Here is a 21,006-nt window from a genome sequence, read left to right on the forward strand (position 1 = left end):
TGAATTTATTTTTAATTTGTAAGAATCGTGTTGGGTACCATTAGAAAGCTTGCAAAAAATTTATAGCCCGAAAGAAAATATGCACGAAACGTTTAGCCATTTATTTTAGAGTGACATATTGTCAAGAATCATAAAAAAATACAAATTTAAAATATCTGACTTTGATTACAAAGGAGTTCGCAACATCCTCCCACCTTTTGGGCAAGAGGCCCAAAACTCTTCTCTAGATCTCGGTAGAGTCCTGTGTTTCAAGCGGGTACAGGTGTTGAACGGCTCGTGTTAATTGTCCATATGCTGTGCGCACCTTAGCCACTCGTACACAATCATCCCTAAAGACCACTTAATAAACTGTGTCTAATAAACTATATCACCTACCCTTAAATGCGAGTCCGTCTCCTTGCCCTTCTGGATGAGCATCCCCATGTACTCGTTTCTGAACCAGTTTCATTTCCGCGGAAGTTAGTGCTGTTATCCGTGTAATTTGCGCCAACTCTTCCACGTCTTGTGAAAACTCTTCGTACGTCCATAAGAAAGGCTTTGGTCGTCAGCGATATGGTCAGTTTGGTCAGGTGCACGACACACGTGTATAAAATTATCCATATCATCCCTCCGAACCGCAGGAAAAGAGGACCGGTTAGGTCTATAATGTATTTACATAGGTAAATAAGTGTACTCACAAACCTACTATAATCTGCAGTATTGTTAGCGAGCACAACTTTCTTAGTTTTTATGTTGACTTCTCTGTCATCAACTTTCAACTTACATTCATTTTCCAATACTACGTTCATTAGGACACTGCATACATTCATGATAGGTCCTTGAAGCGTCCATCCAAATTTGTTCTTTATTGCCACGAGGTTATTGTTCAGTTCCACGAAACTCTCCGTGAGCAACACGCCTGCGTGATCTGCGCCGATCAACAGCCCGATGTCAGGCGCGGCCGCATCACCGACGTCGCTTAGGGTGATATTATGTTTCTGCAACTCTTTGAACATCTCATGATCTACATTTAAACGAGGAACGTACCCGCAGAGCTTAGACTTGTCGCGCGCGGTCATTGTACATTGAAACTTCTTATCCAAGCTTGCTACAGTGAACTCGTAGGTATGAAACAGTTCCTTTTTAGTTTCGATCCCGCCAAAAAGACAATTCGACACGATTTCTTTGCCAACAGGCTTCAAATTTAAACTTTCTATTATATCGCGACGTAAATAAGTCTTCTGTGCTCCCGAATCAATAAAGCATCGTACCGGTATACATTTCTTATCGCTTATAATATTCGCCATAAACGTTTGCAACAGTATAGTACTAGCCTTATATTGAGTTACGTTATTATTTAAGTTTGACGTTTCAATATCTGAGGTTTTATCAATTTCATTTTTACTTGACGTTTTAATGTCAGGGCACATCAATACAGAATGACGTTTGGAGCAGAAAAGGCATTTTGTGAAATTTCTGCATGTTTTCGAATTATGTCCCGTTTTTAAACAAATATGGCATGCTCCTTTTTTATTTAGCACTTCCTTCCTAGCTTCATACGACATCTTGTTAGCTTTGTAGCACTCGAAGCTGCTATGCGATGCCTTTTCACACCAAACGCAACAAATCTTCTTACCTGCGTCTTCCGTTGACACCAAACATGCCGCGGTAGGTTGAGTAGAAACGCTATGCAAACTGTCACCCGATGCTATCCCGCTACGCGCAAGCTGGATCCGCTCCTCCGACTCCACTTCGCGTTTCAGGAACTGCATAAGCCGGTTCAGATGATCCTCGCTCTTCTCCTCGAGTACGTGGGACCTCTGCCATGCTCGTAAAACAGATTCGGGCAAGGCGGACTCAACTAAAGGGAAAAGTAAAGCAGCGTATTTATCTATAGTGACACCTAAGCTTTGTAGTGCTTGTAATTGCGTATTTAATTTATCGTATAAGTGGCCTAATTTATAGGAAGTATTACCTTTTGCTTGTGCTAATACAAGATTAAGCAGTTCACGCACATAAATGTCGATCAACATTTCGTCACGTGCAAACCTGGACTTCAATTGCTCAACAGCCTTCTTATAGTTAGCTCCTGACGGCGGAAAGCTCTCGACGATCTCTCGCGCCGGAGTATCTGGAACAGTGCACTGGTATAAATACTGAAACTTATCTCCGTCGTCTATAGATTCGTCGTCGTCGATTTTCTGAAATTGACACCAAAAACCAATCCAGTTTTTCGTATTGCCGTCAAACTTCCGTAACTCAAATTTCGGTAGACGGAATCGTCTTGAATGACATGCAGAACTGCATGCCGACTTCTCACAACATTGATGAGATTTGTCTGTATTATTCGACTCATCGCTGCCGCTAGACTTGCGAGACCTCTTCTTGCGTTCGTTCTTCCGGGAAACGTTGTCGTACATGACTTTTATACGCTCCTTATCTTCTCGCTGGTCATGCAGTCTTCGTAAATTTCATCTTCAGTCATCTCGTCCGTTTTTAGCCATTGTTCTTTTATACGTTGGTCGACGTTGAACAAGGAATCGGCTCGAAGCTGGAGCTTGTTAAAGGCCGCGGTGATTTCGTCGATGTCGGTCGACTCTAATTTAGCCTCAATATCGTTTTTTGCGGTTGTGAATAGCCTCCTGGCTATACTTCTCTCTTTTAATAACTTTTCCATAATGTTTAACGGTCGCCAGGTGTAGGAAATAAGAGAAAATATAGCCCGAGAGAAAATATGCACGAAACGTTTAGCCATTTATTTTAGAGTGACATATTGTCAAGAATCATAAAAAAATACAAATTTAAAATATCTGACTTTGATTACAAAGGAGTTCGCAACACATAGACTGATTTTGACTTCATTTTAGACTGCAGTAGTTTCGATAAAGTTGCAAGTTTTCATACAAAAAATTTCTCCTCTGTCCTGGCGATTTTCGCAAAAACTATAGCTAAGAGGCAGCTAGAGTCAGACCAAGAATAGTCTGCAGCGGATTTGATAGCCCACGCAGTGCAAGTGTTATTTTCAACGTCAAACTTCTATGAAATTATGACGTATAAATGACACTTGCACTGCGTGGGCTATCAAATCCGCTGCAGACTTTTTATGGACCGACTCTAACCAGACAGTAACCAACTAAAACGAGTATGAAGATGGCGGAAAAATTATCAGGATAACCTTACCTTTACTAGTTTTTTGACTGCAGCCTGGGCCGTGTTGCATAATAAACTACAACTAATATTACAAGCGGAACTCCTTTTCTAATTTCACTTATTAGAAAAGGAGTTCCGCTTGTAATATTAGTTCTAGTTTATTATGCGACACGGCCATGAGTCTGTTCGAGATCCTGAAAACGGTGAAAAATAGAGATACTACCCCTAAAATTACGTGTGATACCTCATTAGATTCGTCATGATGTCTAGAAAAATGTATTCGAAGTGTGTATTAGTACACCAAAAATATCAAAAGTTATAAACAAAAAAAGGGGGAAAAAAGTAGTTATTTTTTATTTCCCCAATATCTCAAAAAGTATTAATATTTAAGAAACCAAAATTAATATTATAAAAGAGGAGGATATTTCCAATCAAATATTCCATACTTGCAGAACTGTATCTCCATTATTTATTACTTTTTATTCAACGCTGAACACAGCCCTCCGCGCCTCATTTTCAGGAAACGCGCGCGGCGTGAAAAAGCGATTACGTAATATTAAATATAATTTTAAAGGTATTAAATATTCATTCTAAAATTTAAAAAAATATATCGTGTATTTAAAACATCTTATTAAACATGTATATGAGAAGAGTTCTAGAAAGCGAGAAATTTTTACAATAGTTATTTATACATTCTTTTTCGTTTTCAATAAAGAAGGAATTTCGAGAAAATTTAGTTCATTAACAATTGCCTAAATTGTTGAAAAAATAACTTTAAGTATAAATAATGGAGATACAGTTCTGCAAGTATGAAATGTTTGATTGGAAATATCCTCCTCTTTTATAATATTAGTTTTGGTTTCTTAAATATTAATACTTTTTGAGATGTTGGGGAAATAAAAAATAACTACTTTTCCCCCCCTTTTTTTGTTTATAACTTTTGATATTTTTTGTGTGCTAATACACGCTTCGAATACATTTTTCTAGACATCATGACGAATCTAATGAGGTATCGCTCGTATTTTTAGGAGTAGTATCTTTATTTTTCACCGTTTTCAGGATCTCGAACAGGTTACTTAGGGAATCAGTAAGTCTGTAAAACAACCTTATTTGAATAGAAATAAGTTTAAATTTGGAACGGGATTTTTCACGAATTTATGTCATTTAGGCCCACTTGCACCATTCCACTAACCCGGGATTAAGCGGTTAAACCGTTAACCTAGCGTCAAATTGTACTGGTAACCATGGTAACGCCAGGTTTAACCGGCTAACCCCGGGTTACTGGAATAGTGCAAGTGGACCTTAGTAAATTTGTTTGTGGCATTTATATGTGCATAGAGTTACTAAATCGTAGATAGCTAAGTAAATTAATTTGATATTTCTTTAATAGTGTTGACAATGACTGACAGGTCAGTATCTGATTAGTCAAATTACTGTCGAGGTGAACGTGGATAAGGGTTGTGTGATGGACAGATAGAAACCTAATATTACAAATGGTCATTTTCATACAATACTAGACGGGCCCGCAGCTCCGCTCGCGTAGATGAAATAAAGAGTTTGTCTTATGTTTAGTTAAATACCGACATTATTATGTATCCCTGCCAGGGTTTATAAGTAACTGTGATAAGGATTTCTTATTTGTCAAGTAGGTAGCCGTTATTTGAATAACTTAATTCGAAAATTCGAAAAACTCAGAAATACCTGTATACCAACATGACAAACATAATTTAGTTTACTTTAACTTACGGATTATTTGGTCCAATCTGTAGCACCGCCAAACGAAAGCAACCGAGAGTTCCCGAGAAATGGTCGAAGTCGTAAAATGAAGATTGTTATGAAAATTTATTTTCCTTATTGTAAATTAAATACGCATCGAAAGCGATAGTTTTTGTGTTCTAGTTTTATTCTCATATGTAGATAATAGATTTAAACAGTTTTTTCTTATCATACGTGCGTTGTATTCGAGATACGTGTCAAAAATTTTTTTAGTAATTTGTAAGGCGCCATCTCTCTTCTTCGCTCGTTTTTTATCCCGTTCTGGTTTTTCAATTTTATATATATGATGGTACAACAACAGTTTCATAGCAATGTATGTCCTACTGAAAACGCGCTTTCCCTAGTTACAACTAATTTTATGTAACACATTAACACCTCAGTGAAAACCCATTTTAACTAAAAAAAATTTGTTTTACGAAACGCATTTTCACTATTTGTAACTCGGATTTTTCAGTCAAAACTTGTTGACGCAAAGTTCGTTGGTGACAACTATGTAGTTTTCACTAATTATTTCAAATTGATCTCAGTTGATTTAATTATAAAAATATGTACCTACTTATATATTTTGAAACTTCAAAGTCGTTTATTTTTTAATCATTTCCGTATATATTTGTAGTCTTCAATTTATTGTTATAAATTTAAATTTTTCTATGTATTAACTACATTTTTTTATAAAATTCTACATCTTCCAAATTAAAAATGACGGTTAAGATATTTATAAAGTATTAGTCTACCAAATACTAACATTACAAAAGTGTTCTGAGTCCACCATAACCCAGAACGGTGTATGTAACTTTGAAACACTTCCCTGTGGCTATAGGATGTCTTGGTCGTATAGTTGAAACACTTCCCTGTGGCTATAGGATGTCTTGGTCGTATAGTTGAAACACTTCCCTGTGGCTATAGGATGTCTTGGTCGTATAGTTGAAACACTTCCCTGTGGCTATAGGATGTCTTGGTCGTATAGTTGAAACACTTCCCTGTGGCTATAGGATGTCTTGGTCGTATAGTTGAAACACTTCCCTGTGGCTATAGGATGTCTTGGTCGTATAGTTGAAACACTTCCCTGTGGCTATAGCATGTCTTGGTCGTATAGGTGACCGCCGCGCCGCCTATCGCCCCACGCTTTTCTTATTCACTGCGCTACCGTCATTCCGAACGAGTTAGCTTTCAAATTGGACCTAAATAATATATCACGCCCAAAGATAACCTTTAACAACCAACGTTTTCACAAATAATTATTTACATTTTCTTGTTACGATTCATGGAACATTTATTTATGGATTTCACCCTTAAATGATATGAGGCCGTTTTCCGATTTTATGTAAGAAAACTTAAAGCTTCTCAAATTCGCCTATTTTCAATCTTCTTGTTCTGGGAATTCAGGTAGGGATCAGCTAGGTACTTATAGCAAAAAAACATAATATGTACATATATTTATCTCAGTTTATACAAAAGCGTACATTTTAACATACAACAAATAATTCTATAGGTATATATATTTTCTTATACACGCCTTAAGCCTGAAAGATTGTGGCATATTCTACATAAAAAATAAAACTGAGATTTTGTATTCTTAATACCGTTCCATATTGAGGCACCTTCTGATCATCAATTAAATAATACAAAAGGCATATATTATTATAATCTATACCGTACAAGCAGATGTTTTTTCAAGTGGCTTATCGTTTCGAGTGTTTTGAGCTCCCTCGTTTTAAAACAACTACGTAGGTGCTTTAAAACAGTCGAGTCACTATGTTCATTAGTCATTGACCTCAGAGGCGCAGAACCCAATAAAACAACCCCTTTTACGATGTGTTAAGTGGATACGAATCATATTCTATCATCAATCATAATTACACCCCTTTTTACAAGGTAATGGAAGCCCACAGATAAGCAAATAAAAGTGTTTTTACAAATTAAATTACTCCATTGTTTTTCTTTTTTACGCAATGCATCTGTATAAGAAAAAGCTGATTGTATCCTTTAAATAGTTGAAAGTATTGTTATGAATATTACTTGCATTTTTGTGCATTGGCTTATGAAGTTCTAACAACAATGCACTCAAGTTACCTTAGTAGATCTTATCAGGTTGCAAGAAGACAAATGGTCAGTAAACTGTGTCGGTGAAGATGGTATGTATAATTAGACAATTTCCAAATAATAATATTATTTTTAAGGATTACAGTTTTCCGACGACGTTTGCTCTCGTAACGTTATCACACATTTAGCGTGTATCCTGTTCACTGGCTATCTATCAGTGGCGTGACCCCCATACAAGCCCAAAAGCCGGGCTTGCCCTAAGGCAACTAATTGCCTTACCGAAATTACGTAGTGATAAGATCAATAAAGATTATTTTAAAATCGCGCGCCAAACGAATCCGTATTATTAAATTCAAGCCACAGCGGCCTCGTACCGCGGCACGAGCGTATTGCAAAATTTTGCCGCGGCGTGGCGCCTCGTCCGCGCGAAAGAAATCAGGCGTAGGATGTTCTAGCTATCCTGCTCGTACTCGCACTCGTTGGCTTGCAACCGTGCTTGCTTTTTCGTCCCGCTCTGGGCACTATCAGCCTACAAACCGCCAAAGAACGATGTAACTATTTGTTGGTATGTATAGCAATTTTATAAGGCGATTTAAGCTTGGCTTTTGTTTGGAGTGAAGTAAGCTGCATAAGTTCGCACGAGCGCGCATTCGCGTTTACTTCAAGTGTATTATTACTTATTTAGTCGAGCCGAGTCAGTGGTCGAGACGAAAGTAACGAAAGTTTGTTTAAGTGAATTTGATTAAATAGTGAATGTGGATTTGTTCATTGTTGTGGCGTTTAGTTTAATAAGTGTTAACAATGGATCAAGAAGTGGTTCCTTGGGACGGTTTGAAATGCGTCCACGTTTTAGTCAACCAAAACAAGGTAAAGTCTTTGACCTTTGTCGAAAAACGGGACATAATTTCCGCGGCAAAACCAACACCCGACTTGTGTATTTCTCAGTCAAGTCAGTCGCGTCAGAGAAATATCTGTAGGGCCGTCTACAAAACTCATTGGATTGTTGGTTGTTCCCATACAAATAAGATGTGTTGCTGGTGTTGCATATTTTTTTCGAACGACATTAACGTTTGGAATACTTCTGGCTATAACGATTTAAATAATTTATCTTGAGCGATAAAGAGGCACATGGATTCCGGTAAACATATGTGTGCAGTGATTTCTTTTAGCGATTTTGGGAAACAAAGGATCGAGGCCTCTTTGTCGCGCCAATCATCAGAAGAAATATCAAATCATAACATGCGTGTTGACAACAATCGTAGTGTTTTTCAGAGGTTAGTCGATATTGTGTGCCATTTAGCACAGCAATAACTTCCTTTTAGAGGACACGATGAGTCAAACACTTCATTAAATAGGGGCAATTTTTTGGAACTTGTATCGTTGCTATCAAAATATGACGGCGTTCTAGAAAAACATGTTCAAAGCGACAAACCAAGCTCGAGCTATTTGTCTAACAAAAAGATTGTTCTAACCGCACAGCACAACTGTATGTAAATTATTATCGTGTAAATTTGTTAATATTGTATATACAAATGAAATTCACTTAAATAAATTAAACGGCTTTTATCAAAGCCACCGGGGGTATGCAATTGCTGATATGTTTGTAATATTCTATCTAGTAATAGTATGCCCTCAGTGCGCTATGATTAGCTCGCCTCGACACGTTAGCAGATGCATTTGAGTCCGAAGAGTGAAGATTGGACAGTTATTACGAAAACATATCTTTCGGCTTGCCCTACTCCAAAACCCTAGGCACGCCACTGCTTTTAGGTATGTGCCTCGAATAGTTAATTTCACAGTACAACTATCCTGTAACTTTTATCAAAAGAAACATACCATATGCCTAATTTACGGCCAAATTCGAACTATAAGATACGTCAGTTAATAGATCTAGAAAAGATATGGATTAGATATGTCAGTGTCAATTGTGACATTTCTTCAAACAAAAACGTCACTTTTGACACTGACATATCTAATCGATATATTTTCTAGATCTATTAACTGACGTATCTTAAAGTTCTAATTGGGCCGTTAATCATAAGTGTGTCCTTCCACAAACAGTAATGAAAACTTCGATAATAAATATAAATATGGACCAAAACTTGACGAAGTAGGACGGTTGCAAAAATGATTTAAGAGGAATTATATTGCGTGTATAAAATAACACACCACCACAGCTACCAACGATGTCTTTATGTCACCAGCTCTACTCACAAGACATAAACCTTGGGCATTCGCTTTGCTAGGTGCTTTACTTAAACAAGCTAAATAAAATTACTTTCGGCATCGGCTGACCACACTCGCGAGGGATCCGCGAGCAAAAGTGAGTGACGTCTCAGCCTCAAAGAAGCTCCATTAACCGCTAACTTTAAGGGGCTCAACAAGGATGCGAACGCGTCGCAATAAATAAAGCGCTTGAGACAGATAAATTATCTTTGACTTGCGCACAGCTACCCTTGACAAATTATCTGTCATAAAAGCTAAAAACAAATTTGCTTTGGAAAGGAAAACTTTGTAAATACCAATAACGCCAACTGGTTTATGTGGGCTAATGTTGTATTAAAAGTTACGATTTTTGTTTGGTTTGAAATTATAACACCATGTAGGTCATTTTAACTTATTTTTAACTGTAAAATATGATAAATAACCTGCTGACTACTACGGTATGTTTAAAGGCTTAGCTGCGTGCGACTGGTTAACCAAATATGTAGTAATAATTCAATACAATAACTATGTACGAGTATAGTCCCAAACCGTACATATTATAAAATGTATAAACCACTGAGCATGTCTCACCAGCCATCTCTGTTAAGTGGTGGCGCTGTAGAGTAGATCAAGGATGCTTTAAAACCAATTAGCGCTCTAACGGAAATAAAAAAGTAAATTATTAAAATGTTTCTAATTCAGTAAAATCGAGTTCGCTTAGTGAAAGTTTTAATTGCTTTTATCACGGGTCGTTACTTTTAGGACTAGAAAATGCGTGTGGTTGGATTATTATTTGTATATTTTAAGTTAACGGATAATAAATGTAACTAAGTACGTTATCATTTTCGTACAACATTAAACATTTAATACGATTTGGCTTGAAAATAGCACAGATTATAAAATACAAGACACACAATGTAATACAATATTAAATTTCACGTGGCCGAATCGGAATTTGTGGTGACGCCACCTGGGGCCTTATTATGATTAAGTTTGGGTTCTGATTTTAGTTATCCCAACAAATTTGAATACGCTATTTTGCAGTAGTTGACAGGTTAGTGGGATCATTTGCATGAACAGTTTGTAATAAGGACGGAACCTGAATTCAGTTATGGAAATTTAAATTCGGTACATGAGAAATAAATTCACTTTGGAGTAAGGTAGGTACGTACGAGTATGTAGGTACGCACTTCACACATACATTAGATCGTGCTGATTTTATAAATATGAAAGTTTGTATGTTTACATTTTGGGGCGCTTTTTAATTATAACGAAAACATCTTCCGAACGGATTTGGATTAACATGACATACTTAAGACACTTTTAATACCATAACTAAAGCCTCGACAATAATGTACTATTAATTCAAAGGCATGTAGATCCTAAACCTACATGTTAACAATAGTTAGGTAGAAGATTAAAATAAAAATATAAATTTAAAAATCAATCCATAAGGGTGTGGTATGGGGACTGTCTCCCCCATTAAGGATTGATTCTATGGAAGAAAAATTATAACAACAAATTTGTACCTACATACCAAATACGGGCAAAAACGCATAGAACAAGCATCAAAACATTATTACTTTTAAAATACCAAATTCAAATTTTTTAAACATTTTTTAATCTTTAAAATTGGTTGTAATTCTATTTGTATGGGATCACCACCGCACGCTTTAATTCCTTTTTCGTAGGCATCGCCTGAGACAAAAGTGCATACTGCTTCACAAATTTCTGCACTTACTTTCCCTACTAGTATAACTATACAGGTATTGGACGCAAACTTTATATACACATATACGTGCACGTACCGTTAATTAAATTGCCGCGTATTTTTCGACATATTCAGGAGAACAATAGTTCATAATGGCGGCGGTTGAACGTAGATAGGTATGTCGGCTGCATACTCCTCTATTCACTGTCTGAAACTCTGATCTATATCAATTAATGTACAAAAAGCAATCTTCGGACCTGCGTGTTAGGGTTTGTATTCCAACAAAGTTGTAATAAGATATGAGTTTGGGAAAGCACTCAAACGATGTTCGGCTCGCGTCACTCGTCCCTCTATTGTCTCGTCAACAATTGACATGAACACATCAGGCAAATTGATTACATTTGGTGTCCATAATATTGCTAGTTAATTTATTTTGAAGACATTCCAGCACAAACACTGTAATCGCAGTAATGTTTGTTCATTACACCAACAAAACATAGTATATATAGGTATGCAAATGGTAGTATCTATTAGGGTTCCGTACCCAAAGGGTAAAACGGTACCCTAATACTAAGACTCCGCTGTCCGTCCGTCCGTCCGTCTGTCACCAGGCTGTATCTCACGAACCGTGATAGCTAGACAGTTGAAATTTTCACAGATGATGTATTTCTGTTGCCGCTATAACAACAAATACTAAAAACATAATAAAATAAGGATTTAAGTTTTTAGTTATTATAATTATGTTTTTCGAGCAAAGCTCGGTCTCCTAGATATTGTTATGACTATGCATAGGGGAGCTGGGGGCTTAATGTAACAGGGGTAAGTAGTAACGCTAAATTTTGACGGGGAATTAAAAACACTCAATTTTTTTTTGCTGAATGACTTTCTTATTACTCGAGGAATAACGTAAACACCGCCATTGCCCCGCCAGACATCGAAGCGAGTGGATGTGCACACGAGCTCTGTTTCGAACAGGTATTGGAAAAAAAATACTTACGAAAATGTTGATTTTGGCAATTGAACTTAAATTAATTGTTCATTGTGTTTTCATTGCTACAATGTAAATTGAATTGGCTTTCATTTGCTTTTATTTAAATACTTCTATAGCTTATAGTTTTTGACATATTTAATAAAATACACATAATGGGCCCATGGGGCAAGTAGTAACACAAAGCAGGGGCACGTTGTAACATATTAGTGTGCGTGTATTTTTTATTGGTCTGTAATAATTGTGCATATTTTTGCATATATAATATTATTATGACTCGTTGTATAGTGCATTACAAATTACTTGCGGTTTTTTGTGCATTCTTTTATTCTTCTTTATTCTAGCATTGCCCAAGCGCTGCTGCTTGGTGAAGCGCTGGTGGCCTGGCGGTAAGAGCGTGCAACTTTCAATCCGGAGGTCGCGGGTCATAGGATCGAATAACAATGAATAATACAAGACGGAACCAATAAAAACTTTTTAATTCTTATAGATGTTGCCAATCTTTTAGTTGTTACTACTTGCCCCGAGCCTGTTACAACTAGCCCCAAAGATGGGGTAAGTTGTACCAACTCCCATTTTTTCAAAAACTGTCTGGTGTAAAAGATGTGTAAACATTTTAAATCATTTTTTTATCGGAATTAGTGCCTAGATAAATACTTTACAAACCCTCTTACTCAAAATCATAAAATTATACATATTTTAGACAATACAGGCCTTTTTCCAAATTTTTTTAAAACAAGCCCCCTCCACCCCTACCTATTCAAATTATTTTCTCAGTTTCAAGAGGGTATTTTGTTCGAAGCTAGTCTTCCATGTTTTTTATGTTCACTAGCGATATTATAAAAATCGCTTGCTAACGACCTCCCGAACAAATCATGCATCCATAACCAATCCTCTTACGTTAAGCCCTCACCCCAGCAGCGAGATAGCAATAGAGATATGATAGACGTTATTAATTAGATGTCGTTACGTCTTGCGCAGTTTCGGGAACGCATAGCGCTTAGTAAACTTCCCTTCGCAACGATGGGGCAGGAAGGCATTACCTCCTGTTGTGCCGTAATTTTTGCTTTTAGTCACATATTTGAAAAATACACATAATAAAGATGATGCGGTTTTTTTAATACGGGATTTACGGTGTACGGATACTTGAGTAAATTATTGCAATAGGTATAAAAATATTAATGTAAAATATGTAATAATATTATAAATACATGAGTATGAGTATGAGGCATGGTTTTAAACGCATTAATTGAGCCTTTTCGGCTAAATCTATCGACAAATAATTAAAACCAAATATAAAATTTACAACAGTTTACAATCCACTTAGTCTCGTTTTTATATTTCACGGGCCTATAAATCCCGGTCGTTTGATAGGCTTGCGTGGGGATATAGATCCAACACGTAGAGTCCATTTGGAGAAATTTAATATCGTCTCATTATTACTATAACGCCTTGCGCTCTTTTCATAGCAATTCCGTGCCCGCACCGCATTCTTAACGCGCATCTGAATTCCATACTTTCGTTGACAACAAAATATATCAAAAGTGTGATAATAAACATGAAAATAAAACAAACATTGCATTAATTAACCAGTCACGTTTCCGGCAAACAGAAAGCTAATAAAATGCAAACGAAACCGCACATTAGCGAGTTTCGGTTACGCGTGGGCATACAAGAAAACCAAGAGCAAACGCCGCACGTGAAATTAAACCGTATCCATAGAACCGCATTACGAGCGGGGCTGCATGGAGCTCTCCCATGGCAACCCCATGCACGGGACGGCTTTCACTTGGCGCATCGTAAAACTCTCCCCAAGACGCCGTAATGAATCCACATCGTCTGTTCTGTCGGGGCAAGCACGCAATAATAAGGGCAGCGAAATCACGAGGATAATATAACTCAATTTATGAACATATTTTCATCAATCTGCAGTCCAACATGATTTTCCCTTTGTTGGGAGACGACATATCGTGAAAATTGCCTCAATCCAAAACTAGCGATGGCGACCGATCGGGCCTGAGTTCAAATCCCGGTAAGAGCATTTATTTGTGTGCACAGATATTTGTTCCTGAGTCAATGGTTGTTTTCTATGTATATAAGTATATGTATTTATCTACACACATATCATAAACTGTCTATGATGCCTTAAAAATCCGTAAATAATGGCCCATATTACGATAAACTGTTTTGTTACAGCAAATTTCTTATCTGTGAAAATGTGGTAATAGCTTCATTACTATATCAAAATCGATTTGGTAATGCATTCAAATTTCGAACATCTCTGAAAAAAAAGCAATTTGATTTGACCCCTATTCTAATATCAGTCGAGATGACGTTTTATTCGAAATCAAATGACAATTTGCATACAATATTGACAAATCTCGCATGTAAGTTGGTATCGGACGATATGGTAATCGACCCCGACTCTAGTTTGTCTCTGAATTAAAAAAAAACATGGATGCGTGACGTGCGTGAAAAAAGTTTTCATTTGCCGCCATTTGACGTACAGTAAAGTTTATCTTTTAATTAGTTTGTAAGTAAAAAATAATTTGTTTTGTTGTTTTTAAAGTAACTGTAACAAAAGTTTCGTGTAAAATGTGCGATAAAGATATTTCGGAGATGCCATCTCATATCCGCGAGTTCCGCCAGAGAGCAAAGTAGGCTAAGTATATGAGGTTAGTGAATATATCATAGAAAGTTTATAATATGTGTGTAGATAAAGCAGTATATGTAACTGTAGGTACATAATTAGGCATAAAAACACTCGCGTGATACTATTATGAAACTCATTTCATTCGTTTCATAAACCCACACTCGTATTTTAATGCCTTTCATTATGTAGCAGTTACATAAACTACTATTATCTATCTATATAAGTATGGTATATCGTCGCCTAGTACCCATAACTAGTACAAGCTTTGCTTAGTTTGGGGCTAAATTGATCTGTGTAAGATGTCCCCTAATATTTATTTATTTGTGATAAAATACCTACTAATTGTAAATAATTAGATCAACTAAGTATGTATAAGAAAATAATTCCGGTATCTTCTTTTCCATCCGTCTTTTCTTTTCCCTTGTAAAACATACATTACGTTGGAAACATTTCTGCGTACCTATTTACATGACAGACGCGAAACAAATATTTCTCGTTTTAATTAAAACCACCATTACAAGTCTGTAATTACCGCTCCGAATAAAACAACACTTCCGTTTACAAAACTGAATACAAACAAATACTATCAATTCGGGTGTCATTACCTCATTCCTTTCAGATTAGTTGTCAGAGTTGCAATTACAGAGCTGCAACCAGACGGTAAATTAAATTTTGTTTTAAGCCCTGGTATCGGAGCACCAGGTCTACTGTTACGCGCCATTTCACGCGTAATTTGATATTCGGATGACAAATTAGTTGGCGAACGCTGCACAGCCAGGGGAAAATTACAGGGCGCACGACACTCGAGTGCTCGCCTTGCCTCGCTCGCAAACTTCTATGCCACTTTAAAAATAAAGATTTCTAGACTAACAGATTGGATTTTGATAGCAAATTTTTGCTTGATATTTTTTTTAATGATTCCTCAGAATTAGGCTAAAAATAATATTGAAGGAGTATGGAAGAATTAATTTGAAATGCTATGCATTTTTTAACGAGTGGATCAATAATTAGTTTTGTCACTTGTTGCTCTATTACGTCTACTGGGTCTCACGTTGATTAACCATGATTTCAAAGCATTAAAATACATCTAACACATTTTCGAAGTAATGAGTCCTAATAGTAGGACGAACTATTTTCTATATTCTTCTAACAAGCTGCTGTGTCTATTAATTATTATTTGTCTCTACACTGTACTTTCACTATTGTTATGTCTAAATTACTGCTGTTTTCTTGCGGCACCTCTCGGCTGACGAGACAGAGTAAGAACAAAAAATAAATGACCCAATCAATTACTTTACTAACATGTAAAGATGATTTTGCTGAGTTTTGAAATATACGTAAATATATATAAATATAGAGCCTTCAGAGCATCTCTTTCATTGCAAAGGTCTACTTTCCTTCGCTAATTTCTTTTGATGCATTGACCACGTGGGTTGTGATGCCAGGCAGCCGTGGTTACTACCTCCATCCACTCTTATTGAATTGGGGCAAGCAATTTTTGGGACACCTTTTCTAGTCCCTTCCTCGACTTAGCGGGGGAAGCAGTGCCACCCTAAGTAAGAAGTCAGTCCGCCAAAGCGTGCTGACTGCCCTCACCAGGTTTAGCCCAAGAGCTGACGTGGTTTACCAGGGCATGGCTGATGTGTGCAGCTACTTGGAGCCAATGGCGAGAGTTGCAGGACGCTTGTGGACAAAAGTGACCCACTGCCCTAACAAAAAAGTCGGGTGGCAAAACCTGAAAAGCACAAAAAATATAAACTGATATTTTGTACATAAGTCCCGAAAACTTCACCTACCTAATACTATCCAGCATTAAGTCGCGCCCCTTACCTCCAACGCTTTTCTCGCCTACCAACTACCAATGCTTCTCGCCTTTGGTGCTGCCATAGAGAAAATAGTACATAGAGTGCTCTGCTACTCGATGCTAGATGTCGACTGCGAAAATAATAGTCGTTTTGGTACCAAAACTGATGTATGGAGTGAGCACACTATTCTTACTACATATATTTCTCTATGGTGCTGCCTAACCGCCATGTTTAACCTACTCTCCCGTAATAGTAGATGGTTAACCAAGGGTGGAAAGTGAACCATATCAAATGTGAATGTATACGCTACGCGCCTTAAAAAAAGTGAAACTGAATGAATGAATGTAATGTAATGATAATATTTTAAATATTCATCGTCATTTATATTGATTTATTAACACATATGTTTTTTTTCAATAATGCAATGCAATTGACATTTAATTTCGATAATACTTGGTCTGAAAATGCGGAAGCTAATATGAGAGCTTTTAAATGAATAATATGGCTGTTAGCCGTTGCTCGAAGTACAAATAAAAAAAATACCTTCTACCCTTAGGGAAATGGGAAATCTAATTTTCCACCCGGCTGTCAGCCTATGAAAGGTGAACTTTCCGAACAGGAGAGAAGAAAAAAAAATATCTACTCTCATATTGCGTTTGAAATTGGCCATTAACAAGGTATGCGCGTAAATATAAACGTTTACGTAACAGGCTTATACAAAATATTCACGTGGAAAGTGGATTATGTCGCAAGCTAAAATCCGTAAATCCGAATATATGCCTCGCGCCAATATGCTACCCAATACCGAGCACATTTACACACAACAAAGTCGGTTATGACACTTATGACGCGTCGATAAAACACTCTAATCTATGTACTGTACGAGACCTACTCGAAGTATAAAATCTTAACTTCATTTGTTATTAATACGACATAAGTTGTATGCCATATGCGACAATATTGTTTTGCCGCATTAGTAAACCAAGTTCGTACCAATCATACCAATAATAAATCAAGTTGAGATATTTAAACTTCGGGTAGGCTTCCAGATCAGTAAATAACGCGTTGGTGGCAATGTCGCGCGACCCGGCAGTACTTTTCCAAGAGCTTTAATTGGAAGAGCGTAATTACTACTTGCTTGTAAAGCCATCATCTCATCATCTCCGAAAGGGTATTAACGAAAAACACCGCGAGCAGCGGAGGGTGCCGGTAAAACGCAGGGTTGACGGGATAACAACTCAATTAAAACTTGATTATGTATGTCTGATGATTGACACAAAATATATAAACATCCATACTAATATTATAAAGGCGAAAGTGTGTCTGTCTGTCTGTTACCTCTTCACGCTTAAGCCTGAACCGATTTAGTTGAAATTTGGTATACAGATACTTTGAGTCCCGTTGAAGGACATAGGATAGTTTTAGGGGGGTGGAATTGAAAGAGTTAATGATTTACCTAATAATTGAAGTAAGCAATATGCGAATTGAAGGATTGCTATTAGCATTATCCAGGCGCTATACCTACTATAGCTGCTGTCACTAATTCCACGCAGACGAAGTCGCGGGAAAAAGCTAGTTATAAATATATTTATCATCGACTATATGTCCATATCACTACACCTTATAAAACAAAGTCCCCCGCCGCGTCTGTCTGTTTGTGTGTTTGTTTGTATGTTCGCGGTAAACTCAAAAACTACTGGACGGATTTTCATGCGGTTTTCACCTATCAGTAAAGAGATTCTTGAGAAAGGTTAAGGTGTATAATATGTTAACCCGTGCGAAGCCGCGGCGGGTCGCTAGTTATTATAATAAATAATTTGACATTCGACTTCAGTGTTTGTGTTATGTTCGACTGGCGTGTGGCGAATAACGAGGCTAATAACGAAAGTGTGTGTAAATGAAGAGTTATTTTTTATTGCTATTTAGGACCTCTATGTATACTATGTCCATATCGAAACTATAAAGTCCGTTTCTTATAATTATTATTAATATATCAAAACATATGTTCGCTTGCTATTCGCTACGTCATACGTATCGCCGCCGTAAATGCAGTCAGACTTTTTTTGGTTACACCACTAAAGTTTCACATATTTGTATGTTTCACAAGTGTGTATTTAATCTCGTTTATGTCGCCTAATGTGACAGCCCTGCGCGACTCGTCTGTGACCGAGATGCGGGCAGAAGAAGACAGCTTCGACTTAGATGGTTATTAATATCTTTTGACGAGTCGGGAAATAACCGACTAACTCTCAAAGGGTAGACGTCAAAACAAGGCAATTACGAGATAGGGTAATTAGGTTTAAATAATATTCGGGTTTTTAAGTTTATTCTCTTGGAAAATAAACGTCCGGGGAGGCTTACCGTGGTTAAGCTCAACATATAAAGGCTTGGCGAAGAAAAATGGAATATAAGTAGGTAGGTACATAAGTATGTCAGATGTACTTGTACAGGCTGCTAATTTGTTAGTATACTTAAATGATGATGGAGGCTATTAATCATTTACTACATAGTAATTGTAATGCCCATTTAGTTTCCTTAAATACTTATACATACTTAGCCAAACGCCATAATTAATGAATAACAAAAAATCACCCAGCATAATATAATAACTTAGCCTTGGTTTAGACTCTAAGCCTCTTTGTGAATAAACTTATTAATAAAATTGAAATAAACTGACAGGTACCTAAAATTTTGTGAGTACGAGTACATGAATACTGTACAATAGGAGCTCTTTTCAGAAAGCTCCAGAACTCTTTTCAATAGCACAGTAAAAAGGGTTTTATAAAGTGAAACTATCAAAGTGAAGATAAGCCGTTAACATGGCGGGTGGCAGGCGGAGGGCGCCGCTTGATGACTTGTCGCCCTGACAGATTCTTGTGTAATCTGATTTTTGATAAATTGTCTCGAGGTTTGCCTTTTACGCGGTCTCCGTGAAATACATATTTCGTTTAGGAATTGTTAGCTTTTGCCAGCATTACGAGTGATGTAAAATCAGCGGCGTTATTTTATGTTAAGTTGCACATTAATACACCCCGACTCATCGTCCCACAACGAAAAATCTAGAAAAAAGCGACCCCTAAAAATATATTTTAAAAATTCTGAAAAAAAATTGGTAAGTACATTGTTTTTTTAGTGGTAGATATAACATCAAGCGGGTGCCCGGTAGAAAAATATAACTTCTACGAAATAAGGTCCACCCTAATGTGACGTATACATATTTACTAAATCTTATATAAACGCCATTGTCTAGAAAGGTACGACAATCAAGCTTTTAATTTACATACTTTGAATAATTTAAAGCAGGCCACTGACGAGCCTTCCAAATGGATTCCGTTACAATGGATTCATCCAAATGGACGGCATCCTAATATTAAACATTGTACGTTTTTGACATTCACAGACCGATTTTGGATTGCAGCCACGCTATTTGGACTGTTGGAAGGCTCGTCAGTGGCCACCTTTACGTTTTAGACTCACTTGTTTTTAGTCTCTCGCGCGACATGTTTCAATGTTAGTATGTCTCACAACAGTTTAAATTCGTTAATTTACATACTGTAAACTAGTAATTACTGTAGCATCGTACTAAATTTTATGATAACATACAAGACAATATTTTAATCAATAGCAAACGAAACGAATACGAACTTAGCAAATTGTTGCGAATTAGTTCACTTCACCGTGTTATGCGCAGTTTTAGGAATTGAGCTAAAGCTTTTTGTCACGCTTTGAGTCACTTTTATGCAAAAGTAAAAAAATTAAGTACTGGAACATTCAGGATAAAAGAACAATTTCGTTAGTGCCCGGTGCCCGCTGAAAATTCACACGACTTCAAAGGGCGCGTTAACAACGCCCCCTCTTTGTTTACTCTCAAAAACGCATTTAAAAATAGAACTTTATTTGGCATAATAACGACAAAAAATATACTTGAAAAATTGTTGGAATTTTAAACCTAACAAAAGGCTTTAAAAAATGGAAATATAAATTCTGGAATGGAACCTGCCGAACTATAACTAAGCCCATCTCGTTACCATATTCATACATCAACACAACAAAAAAATTAGGACTGGACTTGTATGTAGGTACATCATTTACCTGGTTTTGATTTGTATTTGTAGTAGATTTTGTTGGACATTAGGTGTTGTATGATCTGAAGTTAAATAGTACGTACACATCTCACACGGCCTGAAAAATTAAAGGGTAGGTACTAGTAAGAAACATCAGTTCCTATATAAAACACGTTATCATAATTTTTATAATCTACAACCTCTCTACAACACAAATGAGCTGTTAGTATAAAGCTGCCGTAGCGAGCGATCTGCCGTCCAATTATGTTTCTCAGGAAAGTTTTAAGATTTGGATTATATTGAAGTAATGATTGGAGCGACCAACTTTTAAACCTCGCCAATAGATCCAATTTATTTATTTCGAGTACTTCGGGAGCCGTCGACAGTGCTACAGCTTTATTTGTTATATACAGACTTAAAAACACCGGGAATTGCCATTTAAATTATACTATTACTTTTATTAAGTTTTTATAATTATTTTGGCCAGTATGGCAAACGAGTTTTGTTAGTAACAAAAGAATAAAAAAAATAACTATATTCGTGGGCTTTACATACTAGCAAAACAAAAAGACATTGTGAATCTCTCTGCCTATGCTTCACTAACAAGAGGCTCTTATGCATTTTTTTAAGTT

General features: G+C 36.8%; 1 long non-coding RNA gene across 1 annotated transcript; it reads right to left on the reverse strand.

The window, feature by feature from the left end:
* Positions 1–1,675: 1,675 nt before the first annotated feature.
* LOC134789415 (uncharacterized) lies at positions 1,676–2,409 on the reverse strand. Its single transcript, XR_010144060.1, has 2 exons — positions 1,955–2,409; positions 1,676–1,840 (listed from the first exon to the last, which is right to left on the reverse strand). It is a non-coding gene; the product is annotated as an uncharacterized LOC134789415 (long non-coding RNA).
* Between the last annotated feature and the right edge of the window lie 18,597 nt (positions 2,410–21,006).

This window comes from Cydia splendana, chromosome 3 (assembly GCF_910591565.1).
Source record: "Cydia splendana chromosome 3, ilCydSple1.2, whole genome shotgun sequence".
In the NCBI taxonomy this organism is placed as follows: Eukaryota; Metazoa; Arthropoda; class Insecta; order Lepidoptera; family Tortricidae; genus Cydia; species Cydia splendana.